At 46.4% G+C, this 20,901-nt stretch overlaps 16 non-coding genes across 16 annotated transcripts; all 16 read left to right on the forward strand.

Moving 5' to 3' along the window:
* Positions 1 to 1,689: 1,689 nt before the first annotated feature.
* On the forward strand, positions 1,690 to 1,771 carry trnal-uag (transfer RNA leucine (anticodon UAG)). Its single transcript has one exon. It is a non-coding gene; the product is annotated as a tRNA-Leu (tRNA).
* Positions 1,772 to 3,323: 1,552 nt separating this feature from the next.
* Positions 3,324 to 3,405, forward strand: trnal-uag (transfer RNA leucine (anticodon UAG)). The gene has a single exon. It is a non-coding gene; the product is annotated as a tRNA-Leu (tRNA).
* A 2,087-nt stretch (positions 3,406 to 5,492) lies between these two features.
* Positions 5,493 to 5,574, forward strand: trnal-uag (transfer RNA leucine (anticodon UAG)). The gene has a single exon. It is a non-coding gene; the product is annotated as a tRNA-Leu (tRNA).
* A 2,087-nt stretch (positions 5,575 to 7,661) lies between these two features.
* On the forward strand, positions 7,662 to 7,743 carry trnal-uag (transfer RNA leucine (anticodon UAG)). Its single transcript has one exon. It is a non-coding gene; the product is annotated as a tRNA-Leu (tRNA).
* Positions 7,744 to 9,295: 1,552 nt separating this feature from the next.
* Positions 9,296 to 9,377, forward strand: trnal-uag (transfer RNA leucine (anticodon UAG)). Its single transcript has one exon. It is a non-coding gene; the product is annotated as a tRNA-Leu (tRNA).
* Positions 9,378 to 10,929: 1,552 nt separating this feature from the next.
* On the forward strand, positions 10,930 to 11,011 carry trnal-uag (transfer RNA leucine (anticodon UAG)). Its single transcript has one exon. It is a non-coding gene; the product is annotated as a tRNA-Leu (tRNA).
* A 1,552-nt stretch (positions 11,012 to 12,563) lies between these two features.
* trnal-uag (transfer RNA leucine (anticodon UAG)) lies at positions 12,564 to 12,645 on the forward strand. Its single transcript has one exon. It is a non-coding gene; the product is annotated as a tRNA-Leu (tRNA).
* A 1,502-nt stretch (positions 12,646 to 14,147) lies between these two features.
* Positions 14,148 to 14,229, forward strand: trnal-uag (transfer RNA leucine (anticodon UAG)). Its single transcript has one exon. It is a non-coding gene; the product is annotated as a tRNA-Leu (tRNA).
* A 413-nt stretch (positions 14,230 to 14,642) lies between these two features.
* Positions 14,643 to 14,724, forward strand: trnal-aag (transfer RNA leucine (anticodon AAG)). The gene has a single exon. It is a non-coding gene; the product is annotated as a tRNA-Leu (tRNA).
* A 1,007-nt stretch (positions 14,725 to 15,731) lies between these two features.
* Positions 15,732 to 15,813, forward strand: trnal-uag (transfer RNA leucine (anticodon UAG)). Its single transcript has one exon. It is a non-coding gene; the product is annotated as a tRNA-Leu (tRNA).
* Positions 15,814 to 16,226: 413 nt separating this feature from the next.
* Positions 16,227 to 16,308, forward strand: trnal-aag (transfer RNA leucine (anticodon AAG)). The gene has a single exon. It is a non-coding gene; the product is annotated as a tRNA-Leu (tRNA).
* Positions 16,309 to 16,795: 487 nt separating this feature from the next.
* On the forward strand, positions 16,796 to 16,877 carry trnal-aag (transfer RNA leucine (anticodon AAG)). The gene has a single exon. It is a non-coding gene; the product is annotated as a tRNA-Leu (tRNA).
* A 454-nt stretch (positions 16,878 to 17,331) lies between these two features.
* On the forward strand, positions 17,332 to 17,413 carry trnal-uag (transfer RNA leucine (anticodon UAG)). The gene has a single exon. It is a non-coding gene; the product is annotated as a tRNA-Leu (tRNA).
* A 413-nt stretch (positions 17,414 to 17,826) lies between these two features.
* trnal-aag (transfer RNA leucine (anticodon AAG)) lies at positions 17,827 to 17,908 on the forward strand. Its single transcript has one exon. It is a non-coding gene; the product is annotated as a tRNA-Leu (tRNA).
* Positions 17,909 to 18,931: 1,023 nt separating this feature from the next.
* trnal-uag (transfer RNA leucine (anticodon UAG)) lies at positions 18,932 to 19,013 on the forward strand. The gene has a single exon. It is a non-coding gene; the product is annotated as a tRNA-Leu (tRNA).
* A 413-nt stretch (positions 19,014 to 19,426) lies between these two features.
* On the forward strand, positions 19,427 to 19,508 carry trnal-aag (transfer RNA leucine (anticodon AAG)). The gene has a single exon. It is a non-coding gene; the product is annotated as a tRNA-Leu (tRNA).
* Positions 19,509 to 20,901: the final 1,393 nt, after the last annotated feature.

Raw genomic sequence — 20,901 nt, forward strand, 5'->3', positions numbered from 1 at the left:
ATGGGTTGAAGAGGAGGTAGTGTGGCCGAGTGGTCTAAGGCGCTGGATTAAGGCTCCAGTCTCTGAGGAGGCGTGGGTTCAAATCCCACCACTGCCAAATTAAGCTCCTGCTACTTGGAGTTACTAACCCTACAGTTGGTATCAGAGCAGGAAGTTGTAAACAATCCCTCTCTCTGACTCCCATCACAGAATGAAATGATAAGCTTCTGGGTTTTGCAAGTCCACTCAATTTGGCCTAAATTTCCCAGTCATTGAATATCAAGAAATTGGTGTGAAATCAGTGAAATACAGGTTAAAACTCAAATACTACTAAGAGGAAGCAGAGTGGCGCAGCGGAAGCGTGCTGGGCCCATAACCCAGAGGTCGATGGATCGAAACCATCCTCTGCTACTTAATAAGTTCTTCAGGCCTTCTCTATGTGGTAGACTATTACCAAGAGTTGCCCAGCAACATACACCAGTGACCCAAAAGCCTGCATCAGTGGTGGCCAAAGCTGAATGTTTGGGAAGTTCTTGCTCTTCATATTTGACGTTCAATAATGTGTCTTTTCGGTGTCGCTACAGACATTGATGGGCTCAAGAAGAGGTAGTGTGGCCGAGCGGTCTAAGGCGCTGGATTAAGGCTCCAGTCTCTCAGGAGGCGTGGTTTCAAATCCCACCACTGCCAAATCTTAGCTCCTGCTACTTGGAGTTTCTAGCCCTACACTGGGTATCTGCCATTACAGAATGAAATGATAAGCTTCTGGATTTTGCAAGTCCACTCAATTTTGCCTAAATTTCCCAGTCATTGAAAATCAAGAAATTGGTGTGAAATCAGTGAAATACAGGTCAAAACTCAAACACCATTAACAGGAAGCAGAGTGGCGCAGCGGAAGCGTGCTGGGCCCATAACCCAGAGGTCGATGGATCGAAACCATCCTCTGCTACTTAATAAGTTCTTCAGGCCTTCTCTATGTGGTAGACTATTACCAAGAGTTGCCCAGCAACATACGCCAGTGACCCAAAAGCCTGCATCAGTGGTGGCCAAAGCTGAATGTTTGGGAAGTTCTTGCTCTTCATATTTGACGTTCAATAATGTGTCTTTTCGGTGTCGCTACAGACATTGATGGGCTCAAGGAGAGGTAGTGTGGCCGAGCGGTCTAAGGCGCTGGATTAAGGCTCCAGTCTCTGAGGAGGCGTGGGTTCAAATCCCACCACTGCCAAATTAAGCTCCTGCTACTTGGAGTTACTAACCCTACAGTTGGTATCAGAGCAGGAAGTTGTAAACGATCCCTCTCTCTGACTCCCATCACAGAATGAAATGATAAGCTTCTGGGTTTTGCAAGTCCACTCAATTTCCCAGTCATTGAAAATCAAGAAATTGGTGTGAAATCAGTGAAATACAGTTCAAAACTCAAACACCATTAACAGGAAGCAGAGTGGCGCAGCGGAAGCGTGCTGGGCCCATAACCCAGAGGTCGATGGATCGAAACCATCCTCTGCTAATTAATAAGTTCTTCAGGCCTTCTCTATGTGGTAGACTGTTACCAAGAGTTGCCCAGCGACATCCTGCGCTGACCCAAAAGCCAGTATCAATGGTGGCCAAAGCTGAATGTTTGGGAAGACACCTGGGAAATTCTTGCTCTTCATATTTGACGTACAATAATGTGTCTTTTCGGTGTCGCTACAGACATTGATGGGTTGGAAAGGAGGTAGTGTGGCCGAGTGGTCTAAGGCGCTGGATTTAGGCTCCAGTCTCTCTGGAGGCGTGGGTTCAAATCCCACCACTGCCATGTTTAGTCCCTGGTACTTGGAGTTTCTAGCCATAAACAGAGCAGGAAGTTGGAAAAGATCCCTCTCTGTCAGCATTACAGTATGGAAGTTGTTATGATAAGCTTCTGGGATTTGCAAGTCAGCTCAATTTTGCCTAAATTTCCCAGTCATTGAAAAACAAGAAATTGGTGTGAAATCGGAGAAATACAGGTTAAAACTCAACCACCACAAAAGGAAAGCAGAGTGGCGCAGCGGAAGCGTGCTGGGCCCATAACCCAGAGGTCGATGGATCGAAACCATCCTCTGCTAATTAATGCGTTGTTCGGGACATCTCTTCTCTTCTTCTGGCTATTAGTATTTGACGTTCAATAATTTTGGATATCGGCACTGTGTCTTTTCGGTGTCGCTAAGGACACCGATGGGTTGAAGAGGAGGTAGTGTGGCCGAGTGGTCTAAGGCGCTGGATTAAGGCTCCAGTCTCTGAGGAGGCGTGGGTTCAAATCCCACCACTGCCAAATTAAGCTCCTGCTACTTGGAGTTACTAACCCTACAGTTGGTATCAGAGCAGGAAGTTGTAAACAATCCCTCTCTCTGACTCCCATCACAGAATGAAATGATAAGCTTCTGGGTTTTGCAAGTCCACTCAATTTTGCCTAAATTTCCCAGTCATTGAATATCAAGAAATTGGTGTGAAATCAGTGAAATACAGGTTAAAACTCAAATACTACTAAGAGGAAGCAGAGTGGCGCAGCGGAAGCGTGCTGGGCCCATAACCCAGAGGTCGATGGATCGAAACCATCCTCTGCTACTTAATAAGTTCTTCAGGCCTTCTCTATGTGGTAGACTATTACCAAGAGTTGCCCAGCAACATACGCCAGTGACCCAAAAGCCTGCATCAGTGGTGGCCAAAGCTGAATGTTTGGGAAGTTCTTGCTCTTCATATTTGACGTTCAATAATGTGTCTTTTCGGTGTCGCTACAGACATTGATGGGCTCAAGGAGAGGTAGTGTGGCCGAGCGGTCTAAGGCGCTGGATTAAGGCTCCAGTCTCTGAGGAGGCGTGGGTTCAAATCCCACCAATGCCAAATTAAGCTCCTGCTACTTGGAGTTACTAACCCTACAGTTGGTATCAGAGCAGGAAGTTGTAAACGATCCCTCTCTCTGACTCCCATCACAGAATGAAATGATAAGCTTCTGGGTTTTGCAAGTCCACTCAATTTCCCAGTCATTGAAAATCAAGAAATTGGTGTGAAATCAGTGAAATACAGTTCAAAACTCAAACACCATTAACAGGAAGCAGAGTGGCGCAGCGGAAGCGTGCTGGGCCCATAACCCAGAGGTCGATGGATCGAAACCATCCTCTGCTAATTAATAAGTTCTTCAGGCCTTCTCTATGTGGTAGACTGTTACCAAGAGTTGCCCAGCGACATCCTGCGCTGACCCAAAAGCCAGTATCAATGGTGGCCAAAGCTGAATGTTTGGGAAGACACCTGGGAAATTCTTGCTCTTCATATTTGACGTACAATAATGTGTCTTTTCGGTGTCGCTACAGACATTGATGGGTTGGAAAGGAGGTAGTGTGGCCGAGTGGTCTAAGGCGCTGGATTTAGGCTCCAGTCTCTCTGGAGGCGTGGGTTCAAATCCCACCACTGCCATGTTTAGTCCCTGGTACTTGGAGTTTCTAGCCATAAACAGAGCAGGAAGTTGGAAAAGATCCCTCTCTGTCAGCATTACAGTATGGAAGTTGTTATGATAAGCTTCTGGGATTTGCAAGTCAGCTCAATTTTGCCTAAATTTCCCAGTCATTGAAAAACAAGAAATTGGTGTGAAATCGGAGAAATACAGGTTAAAACTCAACCACCACAAAAGGAAAGCAGAGTGGCGCAGCGGAAGCGTGCTGGGCCCATAACCCAGAGGTCGATGGATCGAAACCATCCTCTGCTAATTAATGCGTTGTTCGGGACATCTCTTCTCTTCTTCTGGCTATTAGTATTTGACGTTCAATCATTTTGGATATCGGCACTGTGTCTTTTCGGTGTCGCTACAGACACCGATGGGTTGAAGAGGAGGTAGTGTGGCCGAGTGGTCTAAGGCGCTGGATTAAGGCTCCAGTCTCTGAGGAGGCGTGGGTTCAAATCCCACCACTGCCAAATTAAGCTCCTGCTACTTGGAGTTACTAACCCTACAGTTGGTATCAGAGCAGGAAGTTGTAAACAATCCCTCTCTCTGACTCCCATCACAGAATGAAATGATAAGCTTCCGGGTTTTGCAAGTCCACTCAATTTTGCCTAAATTTCCCAGTCATTGAATATCAAGAAATTGGTGTGAAATCAGTGAAATACAGGTTAAAACTCAAATACTACTAAGAGGAAGCAGAGTGGCGCAGCGGAAGCGTGCTGGGCCCATAACCCAGAGGTCGATGGATCGAAACCATCCTCTGCTACTTAATAAGTTCTTCAGGCCTTCTCTATGTGGTAGACTATTACCAAGAGTTGCCCAGCAACATACGCCAGTGACCCAAAAGCCTGCATCAGTGGTGGCCAAAGCTGAATGTTTGGGAAGTTCTTGCTCTTCATATTTGACGTTCAATAATGTGTCTTTTCGGTGTCGCTACAGACATTGATGGGCTCAAGAAGAGGTAGTGTGGCCGAGCGGTCTAAGGCGCTGGATTAAGGCTCCAGTCTCTCAGGAGGCGTGGTTTCAAATCCCACCACTGCCAAATCTTAGCTCCTGCTACTTGGAGTTTCTAGCCCTACACTGGGTATCTGCCATTACAGAATGAAATGATAAGCTTCTGGATTTTGCAAGTCCACTCAATTTTGCCTAAATTTCCCAGTCATTGAAAATCAAGAAATTGGTGTGAAATCAGTGAAATACAGGTCAAAACTCAAACACCATTAACAGGAAGCAGAGTGGCGCAGCGGAAGCGTGCTGGGCCCATAACCCAGAGGTCGATGGATCGAAACCATCCTCTGCTACTTAATAAGTTCTTCAGGCCTTCTCTATGTGGTAGACTATTACCAAGAGTTGCCCAGCAACATACCCCAGTGACCCAAAAGCCTGCATCAGTGGTGGCCAAAGCTGAATGTTTGGGAAGTTCTTGCTCTTCATATTTGACGTTCAATAATGTGTCTTTTCGGTGTCGCTACAGACATTGATGGGCTCAAGGAGAGGTAGTGTGGCCGAGCGGTCTAAGGCGCTGGATTAAGGCTCCAGTCTCTGAGGAGGCGTGGGTTCAAATCCCACCACTGCCAAATTAAGCTCCTGCTACTTGGAGTTACTAACCCTACAGTTGGTATCAGAGCAGGAAGTTGTAAACGATCCCTCTCTCTGACTCCCATCACAGAATGAAATGATAAGCTTCTGGGTTTTGCAAGTCCACTCAATTTCCCAGTCATTGAAAATCAAGAAATTGGTGTGAAATCAGTGAAATACAGTTCAAAACTCAAACACCATTAACAGGAAGCAGAGTGGCGCAGCGGAAGCGTGCTGGGCCCATAACCCAGAGGTCGATGGATCGAAACCATCCTCTGCTAATTAATAAGTTCTTCAGGCCTTCTCTATGTGGTAGACTGTTACCAAGAGTTGCCCAGCGACATCCTGCGCTGACCCAAAAGCCAGTATCAATGGTGGCCAAAGCTGAATGTTTGGGAAGACACCTGGGAAATTCTTGCTCTTCATATTTGACGTACAATAATGTGTCTTTTCGGTGTCGCTACAGACATTGATGGGTTCGAAAGGAGGTAGTGTGGCCGAGTGGTCTAAGGCGCTGGATTTAGGCTCCAGTCTCTCTGGAGGCGTGGGTTCAAATCCCACCACTGCCATGTTTAGTCCCTGGTACTTGGAGTTTCTAGCCATAAACAGAGCAGGAAGTTGGAAAAGATCCCTCTCTGTCAGCATTACAGTATGGAAGTTGTTATGATAAGCTTCTGGGATTTGCAAGTCAGCTCAATTTTGCCTAAATTTCCCAGTCATTGAAAAACAAGAAATTGGTGTGAAATCGGAGAAATACAGGTTAAAACTCAACCACCACAAAAGGAAAGCAGAGTGGCGCAGCGGAAGCGTGCTGGGCCCATAACCCAGAGGTCGATAGATCGAAACCATCCTCTGCTAATTAATGCGTTGTTCGGGACATCTCTTCTCTTCTTCTGGCTATTAGTATTTGACGTTCAATAATTTTGGATATCGGCACTGTGTCTTTTCGGTGTCGCTACAGACACCGATGGGTTGAAGAGGAGGTAGTGTGGCCGAGTGGTCTAAGGCGCTGGATTAAGGCTCCAGTCTCTGAGGAGGCGTGGGTTCAAATCCCACCACTGCCAAATTAAGCTCCTGCTACTTGGAGTTACTAACCCTACAGTTGGTATCAGAGCAGGAAGTTGTAAACAATCCCTCTCTCTGACTCCCATCACAGAATGAAATGATAAGCTTCTGGGTTTTGCAAGTCCACTCAATTTTGCCTAAATTTCCCAGTCATTGAATATCAAGAAATTGGTGTGAAATCAGTGAAATACAGGTTAAAACTCAAATACTACTAAGAGGAAGCAGAGTGGCGCAGCGGAAGCGTGCTGGGCCCATAACCCAGAGGTCGATGGATCGAAACCATCCTCTGCTACTTAATAAGTTCTTCAGGCCTTCTCTATGTGGTAGACTATTACCAAGAGTTGCCCAGCAACATACGCCAGTGACCCAAAAGCCTGCATCAGTGGTGGCCAAAGCTGAATGTTTGGGAAGTTCTTGCTCTTCATATTTGACGTTCAATAATGTGTCTTTTCGGTGTCGCTACAGACATTGATGGGCTCAAGAAGAGGTAGTGTGGCCGAGCGGTCTAAGGCGCTGGATTAAGGCTCCAGTCTCTCAGGAGGCGTGGTTTCAAATCCCACCACTGCCAAATCTTAGCTCCTGCTACTTGGAGTTTCTAGCCCTACACTGGGTATCTGCCATTACAGAATGAAATGATAAGCTTCTGGATTTTGCAAGTCCACTCAATTTTGCCTAAATTTCCCAGTCATTGAAAATCAAGAAATTGGTGTGAAATCAGTGAAATACAGGTCAAAACTCAAACACCATTAACAGGAAGCAGAGTGGCGCAGCGGAAGCGTGCTGGGCCCATAACCCAGAGGTCGATGGATCGAAACCATCCTCTGCTACTTAATAAGTTCTTCAGGCCTTCTCTATGTGGTAGACTATTACCAAGAGTTGCCCAGCAACATACGCCAGTGACCCAAAAGCCTGCATCAGTGGTGGCCAAAGCTGAATGTTTGGGAAGTTCTTGCTCTTCATATTTGACGTTCAATAATGTGTCTTTTCGGTGTCGCTACAGACATTGATGGGCTCAAGGAGAGGTAGTGTGGCCGAGCGGTCTAAGGCGCTGGATTAAGGCTCCAGTCTCTGAGGAGGCGTGGGTTCAAATCCCACCACTGCCAAATTAAGCTCCTGCTACTTGGAGTTACTAACCCTACAGTTGGTATCAGAGCAGGAAGTTGTAAACGATCCCTCTCTCTGACTCCCATCACAGAATGAAATGATAAGCTTCTGGGTTTCGCAAGTCCACTCAATTTCCCAGTCATTGAAAATCAAGAAATTGGTGTGAAATCAGTGAAATACAGTTCAAAACTCAAACACCATTAACAGGAAGCAGAGTGGCGCAGCGGAAGCGTGCTGGGCCCATAACCCAGAGGTCGATGGATCGAAACCATCCTCTGCTAATTAATAAGTTCTTCAGGCCTTCTCTATGTGGTAGACTGTTACCAAGAGTTGCCCAGCGACATCCTGCCCTGACCCAAAAGCCAGTATCAATGGTGGCCAAAGCTGAATGTTTGGGAAGACACCTGGGAAATTCTTGCTCTTCATATTTGACGTACAATAATGTGTCTTTTCGGTGTCGCTACAGACATTGATGGGTTGGAAAGGAGGTAGTGTGGCCGAGTGGTCTAAGGCGCTGGATTTAGGCTCCAGTCTCTCTGGAGGCGTGGGTTCAAATCCCACCACTGCCATGTTTAGTCCCTGGTACTTGGAGTTTCTAGCCATAAACAGAGCAGGAAGTTGGAAAAGATCCCTCTCTGTCAGCATTACAGTATGGAAGTTGTTATGATAAGCTTCTGGGATTTGCAAGTCAGCTCAATTTTGCCTAAATTTCCCAGTCATTGAAAAACAAGAAATTGGTGTGAAATCGGAGAAATACAGGTTAAAACTCAACCGCCACAAAAGGAAAGCAGAGTGGCGCAGCGGAAGCGTGCTGGGCCCATAACCCAGAGGTCGATGGATCGAAACCATCCTCTGCTAATTAATGCGTTGTTCGGGACATCTCTTCTCTTCTTCTGGCTATTAGTATTTGACGTTCAATAATTTTGGATATCGGCACTGTGTCTTTTCGGTGTCGCTAAAGACACCGATGGGTTGAAGAGGAGGTAGTGTGGCCGAGTGGTCTAAGGCGCTGGATTAAGGCTCCAGTCTCTGAGGAGGCGTGGGTTCAAATCCCACCACTGCCAAATTAAGCTCCTGCTACTTGGAGTTACTAACCCTACAGTTGGTATCAGAGCAGGAAGTTGTAAACAATCCCTCTCTCTGACTCCCATCACAGAATGAAATGATAAGCTTCTGGGTTTTGCAAGTCCACTCAATTTTGCCTAAATTTCCCAGTCATTGAATATCAAGAAATTGGTGTGAAATCAGTGAAATACAGGTTAAAACTCAAATACTACTAAGAGGAAGCAGAGTGGCGCAGCGGAAGCGTGCTGGGCCCATAACCCAGAGGTCGATGGATCGAAACCATCCTCTGCTACTTAATAAGTTCTTCAGGCCTTCTCTATGTGGTAGACTATTACCAAGAGTTGCCCAGCAACATACGCCAGTCACCCAAAAGCCTGCATCAGTGGTGGCCAAAGCTGAATGTTTGGGAAGTTCTTGCTCTTCATATTTGACGTTCAATAATGTGTCTTTTCGGTGTCGCTACAGACATTGATGGGCTCAAGGAGAGGTAGTGTGGCCGAGCGGTCTAAGGCGCTGGATTAAGGCTCCAGTCTCTGAGGAGGCGTGGGTTCAAATCCCACCACTGCCAAATTAAGCTCCTGCTACTTGGAGTTACTAACCCTACAGTTGGTATCAGAGCAGGAAGTTGTAAACGATCCCTCTCTCTGACTCCCATCACAGAATGAAATGATAAGCTTCTGGGTTTTGCAAGTCCACTCAATTTCCCAGTCATTGAAAATCAAGAAATTGGTGTGAAATCAGTGAAATACAGTTCAAAACTCAAACACCATTAACAGGAAGCAGAGTGGCGCAGCGGAAGCGTGCTGGGCCCATAACCCAGAGGTCGATGGATCGAAACCATCCTCTGCTAATTAATAAGTTCTTCAGGCCTTCTCTATGTGGTAGACTGTTACCAAGAGTTGCCCAGCGACATCCTGCGCTGACCCAAAAGCCAGTATCAATGGTGGCCAAAGCTGAATGTTTGGGAAGACACCTGGGAAATTCTTGCTCTTCATATTTGACGTACAATAATGTGTCTTTTCGGTGTCGCTACAGACATTGATGGGTTGGAAAGGAGGTAGTGTGGCCGAGTGGTCTAAGGCGCTGGATTTAGGCTCCAGTCTCTCTGGAGGCGTGGGTTCAAATCCCACCACTGCCATGTTTAGTCCCTGGTACTTGGAGTTTCTAGCCATAAACAGAGCAGGAAGTTGGAAAAGATCCCTCTCTGTCAGCATTACAGTATGGAAGTTGTTATGATAAGCTTCTGGGATTTGCAAGTCAGCTCAATTTTGCCTAAATTTCCCAGTCATTGAAAAACAAGAAATTGGTGTGAAATCGGAGAAATACAGGTTAAAACTCAACCACCACAAAAGGAAAGCAGAGTGGCGCAGCGGAAGCGTGCTGGGCCCATAACCCAGAGGTCGATGGATCGAAACCATCCTCTGCTAATTAATGCGTTGTTCGGGACATCTCTTCTCTTCTTCTGGCTATTAGTATTTGACGTTCAATAATTTTGGATATCGGCACTGTGTCTTTTCGGTGTCGCTAAAGACACCGATGGGTTGAAGAGGAGGTAGTGTGGCCGAGTGGTCTAAGGCGCTGGATTAAGGCTCCAGTCTCTGAGGAGGCGTGGGTTCAAATCCCACCACTGCCAAATTAAGCTCCTGCTACTTGGAGTTACTAACCCTACAGTTGGTATCAGAGCAGGAAGTTGTAAACAATCCCTCTCTCTGACTCCCATCACAGAATGAAATGATAAGCTTCTGGGTTTTGCAAGTCCACTCAATTTTGCCTAAATTTCCCAGTCATTGAATATCAAGAAATTGGTGTGAAATCAGTGAAATACAGGTTAAAACTCAAATACTACTAAGAGGAAGCAGAGTGGCGCAGCGGAAGCGTGCTGGGCCCATAACCCAGAGGTCGATGGATCGAAACCATCCTCTGCTACTTAATAAGTTCTTCAGGCCTTCTCTATGTGGTAGACTATTACCAAGAGTTGCCCAGCAACATACGCCAGTGACCCAAAAGCCTGCATCAGTGGTGGCCAAAGCTGAATGTTTGGGAAGTTCTTGCTCTTCATATTTGACGTTCAATAATGTGTCTTTTCGGTGTCGCTACAGACATTGATGGGCTCAAGGAGAGGTAGTGTGGCCGAGCGGTCTAAGGCGCTGGATTAAGGCTCCAGTCTCTGAGGAGGCGTGGGTTCAAATCCCACCACTGCCAAATTAAGCTCCTGCTACTTGGAGTTACTAACCCTACAGTTGGTATCAGAGCAGGAAGTTGTAAACGATCCCTCTCTCTGACTCCCATCACAGAATGAAATGATAAGCTTCTGGGTTTTGCAAGTCCACTCAATTTCCCAGTCATTGAAAATCAAGAAATTGGTGTGAAATCAGTGAAATACAGTTCAAAACTCAAACACCATTAACAGGAAGCAGAGTGGCGCAGCGGAAGCGTGCTGGGCCCATAACCCAGAGGTCGATGGATCGAAACCATCCTCTGCTAATTAATAAGTTCTTCAGGCCTTCTCTATGTGGTAGACTGTTACCAAGAGTTGCCCAGCGACATCCTGCGCTGACCCAAAAGCCAGTATCAATGGTGGCCAAAGCTGAATGTTTGGGAAGACACCTGGGAAATTCTTGCTCTTCATATTTGACGTACAATAATGTGTCTTTTCGGTTTCGCTACAGACATTGATGGGTTGGAAAGGAGGTAGTGTGGCCGAGTGGTCTAAGGCGCTGGATTTAGGCTCCAGTCTCTCTGGAGGCGTGGGTTCAAATCCCACCACTGCCATGTTTAGTCCCTGGTACTTGGAGTTTCTAGCCATAAACAGAGCAGGAAGTTGGAAAAGATCCCTCTCTGTCAGCATTACAGTATGGAAGTTGTTATGATAAGCTTCTGGGATTTGCAAGTCAGCTCAATTTTGCCTAAATTTCCCAGTCATTGAAAAACAAGAAATTGGTGTGAAATCGGAGAAATACAGGTTAAAACTCAACCACCACAAAAGGAAAGCAGAGTGGCGCAGCGGAAGCGTGCTGGGCCCATAACCCAGAGGTCGATAGATCGAAACCATCCTCTGCTAATTAATGCGTTGTTCGGGACATCTCTTCTCTTCTTCTGGCTATTAGTATTTGACGTTCAATAATTTTGGATATCGGCACTGTGTCTTTTCGGTGTCGCTACAGACACCGATGGGTTGAAGAGGAGGTAGTGTGGCCGAGTGGTCTAAGGCGCTGGATTAAGGCTCCAGTCTCTGAGGAGGCGTGGGTTCAAATCCCACCACTGCCAAATTAAGCTCCTGCTACTTGGAGTTACTAACCCTACAGTTGGTATCAGAGCAGGAAGTTGTAAACAATCCCTCTCTCTGACTCCCATCACAGAATGAAATGATAAGCTTCTGGGTTTTGCAAGTCCACTCAATTTTGCCTAAATTTCCCAGTCATTGAATATCAAGAAATTGGTGTGAAATCAGTGAAATACAGGTTAAAACTCAAATACTACTAAGAGGAAGCAGAGTGGCGCAGCGGAAGCGTGCTGGGCCCATAACCCAGAGGTCGATGGATCGAAACCATCCTCTGCTACTTAATAAGTTCTTCAGGCCTTCTCTATGTGGTAGACTATTACCAAGAGTTGCCCAGCAACATACGCCAGTGACCCAAAAGCCTGCATCAGTGGTGGCCAAAGCTGAATGTTTGGGAAGTTCTTGCTCTTCATATTTGACGTTCAATAATGTGTCTTTTCGGTGTCGCTACAGACATTGATGGGCTCAAGGAGAGGTAGTGTGGCCGAGCGGTCTAAGGCGCTGGATTAAGGCTCCAGTCTCTGAGGAGGCGTGGGTTCAAATCCCACCACTGCCAAATTAAGCTCCTGCTACTTGGAGTTACTAACCCTACAGTTGGTATCAGAGCAGGAAGTTGTAAACGATCCCTCTCTCTGACTCCCATCACAGAATGAAATGATAAGCTTCTGGGTTTTGCAAGTCCACTCAATTTCCCAGTCATTGAAAATCAAGAAATTGGTGTGAAATCAGTGAAATACAGTTCAAAACTCAAACACCATTAACAGGAAGCAGAGTGGCGCAGCGGAAGCGTGCTGGGCCCATAACCCAGAGGTCGATGGATCGAAACCATCCTCTGCTAATTAATAAGTTCTTCAGGCCTTCTCTATGTGGTAGACTGTTACCAAGAGTTGCCCAGCGACATCCTGCGCTGACCCAAAAGCCAGTATCAATGGTGGCCAAAGCTGAATGTTTGGGAAGACACCTGGGAAATTCTTGCTCTTCATATTTGACGTACAATAATGTGTCTTTTCGGTTTCGCTACAGACATTGATGGGTTGGAAAGGAGGTAGTGTGGCCGAGTGGTCTAAGGCGCTGGATTTAGGCTCCAGTCTCTCTGGAGGCGTGGGTTCAAATCCCACCACTGCCATGTTTAGTCCCTGGTACTTGGAGTTTCTAGCCATAAACAGAGCAGGAAGTTGGAAAAGATCCCTCTCTGTCAGCATTACAGTATGGAAGTTGTTATGATAAGCTTCTGGGATTTGCAAGTCAGCTCAATTTTGCCTAAATTTCCCAGTCATTGAAAAACAAGAAATTGGTGTGAAATCGGAGAAATACAGGTTAAAACTCAACCACCACAAAAGGAAAGCAGAGTGGCGCAGCGGAAGCGTGCTGGGCCCATAACCCAGAGGTCGATGGATCGAAACCATCCTCTGCTAATTAATGCGTTGTTCGGGACATCTCTTCTCTTCTTCTGGCTATTAGTATTTGACGTTCAATAATTTTGGATATCGGCACTGTGTCTTTTCGGTGTCGCTACAGACACCGATGGGTTGAAGAGGAGGTAGTGTGGCCGAGTGGTCTAAGGCGCTGGATTAAGGCTCCAGTCTCTGAGGAGGCGTGGGTTCAAATCCCACCACTGCCAAATTAAGCTCCTGCTACTTGGAGTTACTAACCCTACAGTTGGTATCAGAGCAGGAAGTTGTAAACAATCCCTCTCTCTGACTCCCATCACAGAATGAAATGATAAGCTTCTGGGTTTTGCAAGTCCACTCAATTTTGCCTAAATTTCCCAGTCATTGAATATCAAGAAATTGGTGTGAAATCAGTGAAATACAGGTTAAAACTCAAATACTACTAAGAGGAAGCAGAGTGGCGCAGCGGAAGCGTGCTGGGCCCATAACCCAGAGCTCGATGGATCGAAACCATCCTCTGCTACTTAATAAGTTCTTCAGGCCTTCTCTATGTGGTAGACTATTACCAAGAGTTGCCCAGCAACATACGCCAGTGACCCAAAAGCCTGCATCAGTGGTGGCCAAAGCTGAATGTTTGGGAAGTTCTTGCTCTTCATATTTGACGTTCAATAATGTGTCTTTTCGGTGTCGCTACAGACATTGATGGGCTCAAGAAGAGGTAGTGTGGCCGAGCGGTCTAAGGCGCTGGATTAAGGCTCCAGTCTCTCAGGAGGCGTGGGTTCAAATCTTAGCTCCTGCTACTTGGAGTTTCTAGCCCTACACTGGGTATCTGCCATTACAGAATGAAATGATAAGCTTCTGGGTTTTGCAAGTCCACTCAATTTCCCAGTCATTGAAAATCAAGAAATTGGTGTGAAATCAGTGAAATACAGTTCAAAACTCAAACACCATTAACAGGAAGCAGAGTGGCGCAGCGGAAGCGTGCTGGGCCCATAACCCAGAGGTCGATGGATCGAAACCATCCTCTGCTAATTAATAAGTTCTTCAGGCCTTCTCTATGTGGTAGACTGTTACCAAGAGTTGCCCAGCGACATCCTGCGCTGACCCAAAAGCCAGTATCAATGGTGGCCAAAGCTGAATGTTTGGGAAGACACCTGGGAAATTCTTGCTCTTCATATTTGACGTACAATAATGTGTCTTTTCGGTGTCGCTACAGACATTGATGGGTTGGAAAGGAGGTAGTGTGGCCGAGTGGTCTAAGGCGCTGGATTTAGGCTCCAGTCTCTCTGGAGGCGTGGGTTCAAATCCCACCACTGCCATGTTTAGTCCCTGGTACTTGGAGTTTCTAGCCATAAACAGAGCAGGAAGTTGGAAAAGATCCCTCTCTGTCAGCATTACAGTATGGAAGTTGTTATGATAAGCTTCTGGGATTTGCAAGTCAGCTCAATTTTGCCTAAATTTCCCAGTCATTGAAAAACAAGAAATTGGTGTGAAATCGGAGAAATACAGGTTAAAACTCAACCACCACAAAAGGAAAGCAGAGTGGCGCAGCGGAAGCGTGCTGGGCCCATAACCCAGAGGTCGATGGATCGAAACCATCCTCTGCTAATTAATGCGTTGTTCGGGACATCTCTTCTCTTCTTCTGGCTATTAATATTTGACGTTCAATCATTTTGGATATCGGCACTGTGTCTTTTCGGTGTCGCTACAGACACCGATGGGTTGAAGAGGAGGTAGTGTGGCCGAGTGGTCTAAGGCGCTGGATTAAGGCTCCAGTCTCTGAGGAGGCGTGGGTTCAAATCCCACCACTGCCAAATTAAGCTCCTGCTACTTGGAGTTACTAACCCTACAGTTGGTATCAGAGCAGGAAGTTGTAAACAATCCCTCTCTCTGACTCCCATCACAGAATGAAATGATAAGCTTCTGGGTTTTGCAAGTCCACTCAATTTTGCCTAAATTTCCCAGTCATTGAATATCAAGAAATTGGTGTGAAATCAGTGAAATACAGGTTAAAACTCAAATACTACTAAGAGGAAGCAGAGTGGCGCAGCGGAAGCGTGCTGGGCCCATAACCCAGAGGTCGATGGATCGAAACCATCCTCTGCTACTTAATAAGTTCTTCAGGCCTTCTCTATGTGGTAGACTATTACCAAGAGTTGCCCAGCAACATACGCCAGTGACCCAAAAGCCTGCATCAGTGGTGGCCAAAGCTGAATGTTTGGGAAGTTCTTGCTCTTCATATTTGACGTTCAATAATGTGTCTTTTCGGTGTCGCTACAGACATTGATGGGCTCAAGAAGAGGTAGTGTGGCCGAGCGGTCTAAGGCGCTGGATTAAGGCTCCAGTCTCTCAGGAGGCGTGGGTTCAAATCTTAGCTCCTGCTACTTGGAGTTTCTAGCCCTACACTGGGTATCTGCCATTACAGAATGAAATGATAAGCTTCTGGGTTTTGCAAGTCCACTCAATTTCCCAGTCATTGAAAATCAAGAAATTGGTGTGAAATCAGTGAAATACAGGTCAAAACTCAAACACCACTAACAGGAAGCAGAGTGGCGCAGCGGAAGCATGCTGGGCCCATAACCCAGAGGTCGATGGATCGAAACCATCCTCTGCTAATTAATAAGTTCTTCAGGCCTTCTCTATGTGGTAGACTGTTACCAAGAGTTGCCCAGCGACATCCTGCGCTGACCCAAAAGCCAGTATCAATGGTGGCCAAAGCTGAATGTTTGGGAAGACACCTGGGAAATTCTTGCTCTTCATATTTGACGTACAATAATGTGTCTTTTCGGTGTCGCTACAGACATTGATGGGTTCGAAAGGAGGTAGTGTGGCCGAGTGGTCTAAGGCGCTGGATTTAGGCTCCAGTCTCTCTGGAGGCGTGGGTTCAAATCCCACCACTGCCATGTTTAGTCCCTGGTACTTAGAGTTTCTAGCCATAAACAGAGCAGGAAGTTGGAAAAGATCCCTCTCTGTCAGCATTACAGTATGGAAGTTGTTATGATAAGCTTCTGGGATTTGCAAGTCAGCTCAATTTTGCCTAAATTTCCCAGTCATTGAAAAACAAGAAATTGGTGTGAAATCGGAGAAATACAGGTTAAAACTCAACCACCACAAAAGGAAAGCAGAGTGGCGCAGCAGAAGCGTGCTGGGCCCATAACCCAGATGTCGATGGATCGAAACCATCCTCTGCTAATTAATGCGTTGTTCGGGACATCTCTTCTCTTCTTCTGGCTATTAATATTTGACGTTCAATAATTTTGGATATCGGCACTGTGTCTTTTCGGTGTCGCTACAGACACCGATGGGTTGAAGAGGAGGTAGTGTGGCCGAGTGGTCTAAGGCGCTGGATTAAGGCTCCAGTCTCTGAGGAGGCGTGGGTTCAAATCCCACCACTGCCAAATTAAGCTCCTGCTACTTGGAGTTACTAACCCTACAGTTGGTATCAGAGCAGGAACTTGTAAACAATCCCTCTCTCTGACTCCCATCACAGAATGAAATGATAAACTTCTGGGTTTTGCAAGTCCACTCAATTTTGCCTAAATTTCCCAGTCATTGAAAATCAAGAAATTGGTGTGAAATCAGTGAAATACAGGTCATAACTCAAACACCATTAACAGGAAGCAGAGTGGCGCAGCGGAAGCGTGCTGGGCCCATAACCCAGAGGTCGATGGATCGAAACCATCCTCTGCTACTTAATAAGTTCTTCAGGCCTTCTCTATGTGGTAGACTATTACCAAGAGTTGCCCAGCAACATATGCCAGTGACCCAAAAGCCTGCATCAGTGGTGGCCAAAGCTGAATGTTTGGGAAGTTCTTGCTCTTCATATTTGACGTTCAATAATGTGTCTTTTCGGTGTCGCTACAGACATTGATGGGCTCAAGAAGAGGTAGTGTGGCCGAGCGGTCTAAGGCGCTGGATTAAGGCTCCAGTCTCTCAGGAGGCGTGGGTTCAAATCCCACCACTGCCAAATCTTAGCTCCTGCTACTTGGAGTTTCTAGCCCTACACTGGGTATCTGCCATTACAGAATGAAATGATAAGCTTCTGGGTTTTGCAAGTCCACTCAATTTCCCAGTCATTGAAAATCAAGAAATTGGTGTGAAATCAGTGAAATACAGGTCAAAACTCAAACACCACTAACAGGAAGCAGAGTGGCGCAGCGGAAGCGTGCTGGGCCCATAACCCAGAGGTCGATGGATCGAAACCATCCTCTGCTAATTAATAAGTTCTTCAGGCCTTCTCTATGTGGTAGACTGTTACCAAGAGTTGCCCAGCGACATCCTGCGCTGACCCAAAAGCCAGTATCAATGGTGGCCAAAGCTGAATGTTTGGGAAGACACCTGGGAAATTCTTGCTCTTCATATTTGACGTACAATAATGTGTCTTTTCGGTGTCGCTACAGACATTGATGGGTTCGAAAGGAGGTAGTGTGGCCGAGTGGTCTAAGGCGCTGGATTTAGGCTCCAGTCTCTCTGGAGGCGTGGGTTCAAATCCCACCACTGCCATGTTTAGTCCCTGGTACTTGGAGTTTCTAGCCATAAACAGAGCAGGAAGTTGGAAAAGATCCCTCTCTGTCAGCATTACAGTATGGAAGTTGTTATGATAAGCTTCTGGGATTTGCAAGTCAGCTCAATTTTGCCTAAATTTCCCAGTCATTGAAAAACAAGAAATTGGTGTGAAATCGGAGAAATACAGGTTAAAACTCAACCACCACAAAAGGAAAGCAGAGTGGCGCAGCGGAAGTGTGCTGGGCCCATAACCCAGAGGTCGATGGATCGAAACCATCCTCTGCTAATTAATGCGTTGTTCGGGACATCTCTTCTCTTCTTCTGGCTATTAATATTTGACGTTCAATAATTTTGGATATCGGCACTGTGTCTTTTCGGTGTCGCTACAGACACCGATGGGTTGAAGAGGAGGTAGTGTGGCCGAGTGGTCTAAGGCGCTGGATTAAGGCTCCAGTCTCTGAGGAGGCGTGGGTTCAAATCCCACCACTGCCAAATTAAGCTCCTGCTACTTGGAGTTACTAACCCTACAGTTGGTATCAGAGCAGGAAGTTGTAAACAATCCCTCTCTCTGACTCCCATCACAGAATGAAATGATAAGCTTCTGGGTTTTGCAAGTCCACTCAATTTTGCCTAAATTTCCCAGTCATTGAAAATCAAGAAATTGGTGTGAAATCAGTGAAATACAGGTTAAAACTCAAATACTACTAAGAGGAAGCAGAGTGGCGCAGCGGAAGCGTGCTGGGCCCATAACCCAGAGGTCGATGGATCGAAACCATCCTCTGCTACTTAATAAGTTCTTCAGGCCTTCTCTATGTGGTAGACTATGACCAAGAGTTGCCCAGCAACATACGCCAGTGACCCAAAAGCCTGCATCAGTGGTGGCCAAAGCTGAATGTTTGGGAAGTTCTTGCTCTTCATATTTGACGTACAATAATGTGTCTTTTCGGTGTCGCTACAGACATTGATGGGCTCAAGAAGAGGTAGTGTGGCCGAGCGGTCTAAGGCGCTGGATTAAGGCTCCAGTCTCTCAGGATGCATGGGTTCAAATCCCACCACTGCCAAATCTTAGCTCCTGCTACTTGGAGTTTCTAGCCCTACACTGGGTATCTGCCATTACAGAATGAAATGATAAGCTTCTGGGTTTTGCAAGTCCACTCAATTTCCCAGTCATTGAAAATCAAGAAATTGGTGTGAAATCAGTGAAATACAGGTCAAAACTCAAACACCACTAACAGGAAGCAGAGTGGCGCAGCGGAAGCGTGCTGGGCCCATAACCCAGAGGTCGATGGATCGAAACCATCCTCTGCTAATTAATAAGTTCTTCAGGCCTTCTCTATGTGGTAGACTGTTACCAAGAGTTGCCCAGCGACATCCTGCGCTGACCCAAAAGCCAGTATCAATGGTGGCCAAAGCTGAATGTTTGGGAAGACACCTGGGAAATTCTTGCTCTTCATATTTGACGTACAATAATGTGTCTTTTCGGTGTCGCTACAGACATTGATGGGTTCGAAAGGAGGTAGTGTGGCCGAGTGGTCTAAGGCACTGGATTTAGGCTCCAGTCTCTCTGGAGGCGTGGGTTCAAATCCCACCACTGCCATGTTTAGTCCCTGGTACTTGGAGTTTCTAGCCATAAACAGAGCAGGAAGTTGGAACAGATCCCTCTCTGTCAGCATTACAGTATGGAAGTTGTTATGATAAGCTTCTGGGATTTGCAAGTCAGCTCAATTTTGCCTAAATTTCCCAGTCATTGAAAAACAAGAAATTGGTGTGAAATCGGAGAAATACAGGTTAAAACTCAACCACCACAAAAGGAAAGCAGAGTGGCGCAGCGGAAGCGTGCTGGGCCCATAACCCAGAGGTCGATGGATCGAAACCATCCTCTGCTAATTAATGCGTTGTTCGGGACATCTCTTCTCTTCTTCTGGCTATTAATATTTGACGTTCAATAATTTTGGATATCGGCACTGTGTCTTTTCGGTGTCGCTACAGACACCGATGGGTTGAAGAGGAGGTAGTGTGGCCGAGTGGTCTAAGGCGCTGGATTAAGGCTCCAGTCTCTGAGGAGGCGTGGGTTCAAATCCCACCACTGCCAAATCTTAGCTCCTGCTACTTGGAGTTTCTAGCCCTACACTGGGTATCTGCCATTACAGAATGAAATGATAAGCTTCTGGGATTTGCAAGTCAGCTCAATTTTGCCTAAATTTCCCAGTCATTGAAAAACAAGAAATTGGTGTGAAATCGGAGAAATACAGGTTAAAACTCAACCACCACAAAAGGAAAGCAGAGTGGCGCAGCGGAAGCGTGCTGGGCCCATAACCCAGAGGTCGATGGATCGAAACCATCCTCTGCTAATTAATGCGTTGTTCGGGACATCTCTTCTCTTCTTCTGGCTATTAATATTTGACGTTCAATAATTTTGGATATCGGCACTGTGTCTTTTCGGTGTCGCTACAGACACCGATGGGTTGAAGAGGAAGTAGTGTGGCCGAGTGGTCTATGGCGCTGGATTAAGGCTCCAGTCTCTGAGGAGGCGTGGGTTCAAATCCCACCACTGCCAAATTAAGCTCCTGCTACTTGGAGTTACTAACCCTACAGTTGGTATCAGAGCAGGAAGTTGTAAACAATCCCTCTCTCTGACTCCCATCACAGAATGAAATGATAAGCTTCTGGGTTTTGCAAGTCCACTCAATTTTGCCTAAATTTCCCAGTCATTGAAAATCAAGAAATTGGTGTGAAATCAGTGAAATACAGGTTAAAACTCAAATACTACTAAGAGGAAGCAGAGTGGCGCAGCGGAAGCGTGCTGGGCCCATAACCCAGAGGTCGATGGATCGAAACCATCCTCTGCTACTTAATAAGTTCTTCAGGCCTTCTCTATGTGGTAGACTATGACCAAGAGTTGCCCAGCAACATACGCCAGTGACCCAAAAGCCTGCATCAGTGGTGGCCAAAGCTGAATGTTTGGGAAGTTCTTGCTCTTCATATTTGACGTACAATAATGTGTCTTTTCGGTGTCGCTACAGACATTGATGGGCTCAAGAAGAGGTAGTGTGGCCGAGCGGTCTAAGGCGCTGGATTAAGGCTCCAGTCTCTCAGGAGGCGTGGGTTCAAATCCCACCACTGACAAATCTTAGCTCCTGCTACTTGGAGTTTCTAGCCCTACACTGGGTATCTGCCATTACAGAATGAAATGATAAGCTTCTGGGTTTTGCAAGTCCACTCAATTTCCCAGTCATTGAAAATCAAGAAATTGGTGTGAAATCAGTGAAATACAGGTCAAAACTCAAACACCACTAACAGGAAGCAGAGTGGCGCAGCGGAAGCGTGCTGGGCCCATAACCCAGAGGTCGATGGATCGAAACCATCCTCTGCTAATTAATAAGTTCTTCAGTTCTTCTCTATGTGGTAGACTGTTACCAAGAGTTGCCCAGCGACATCCTGCGCTGACCCAAAAGCCAGTATCAATGGTGGCCAAAGCTGAATGT

The sequence above is a fragment of the Scomber scombrus genome, chromosome 9, assembly GCF_963691925.1.
Source record: "Scomber scombrus chromosome 9, fScoSco1.1, whole genome shotgun sequence".
NCBI lineage: Eukaryota > Metazoa > Chordata > Actinopteri > Scombriformes > Scombridae > Scomber > Scomber scombrus.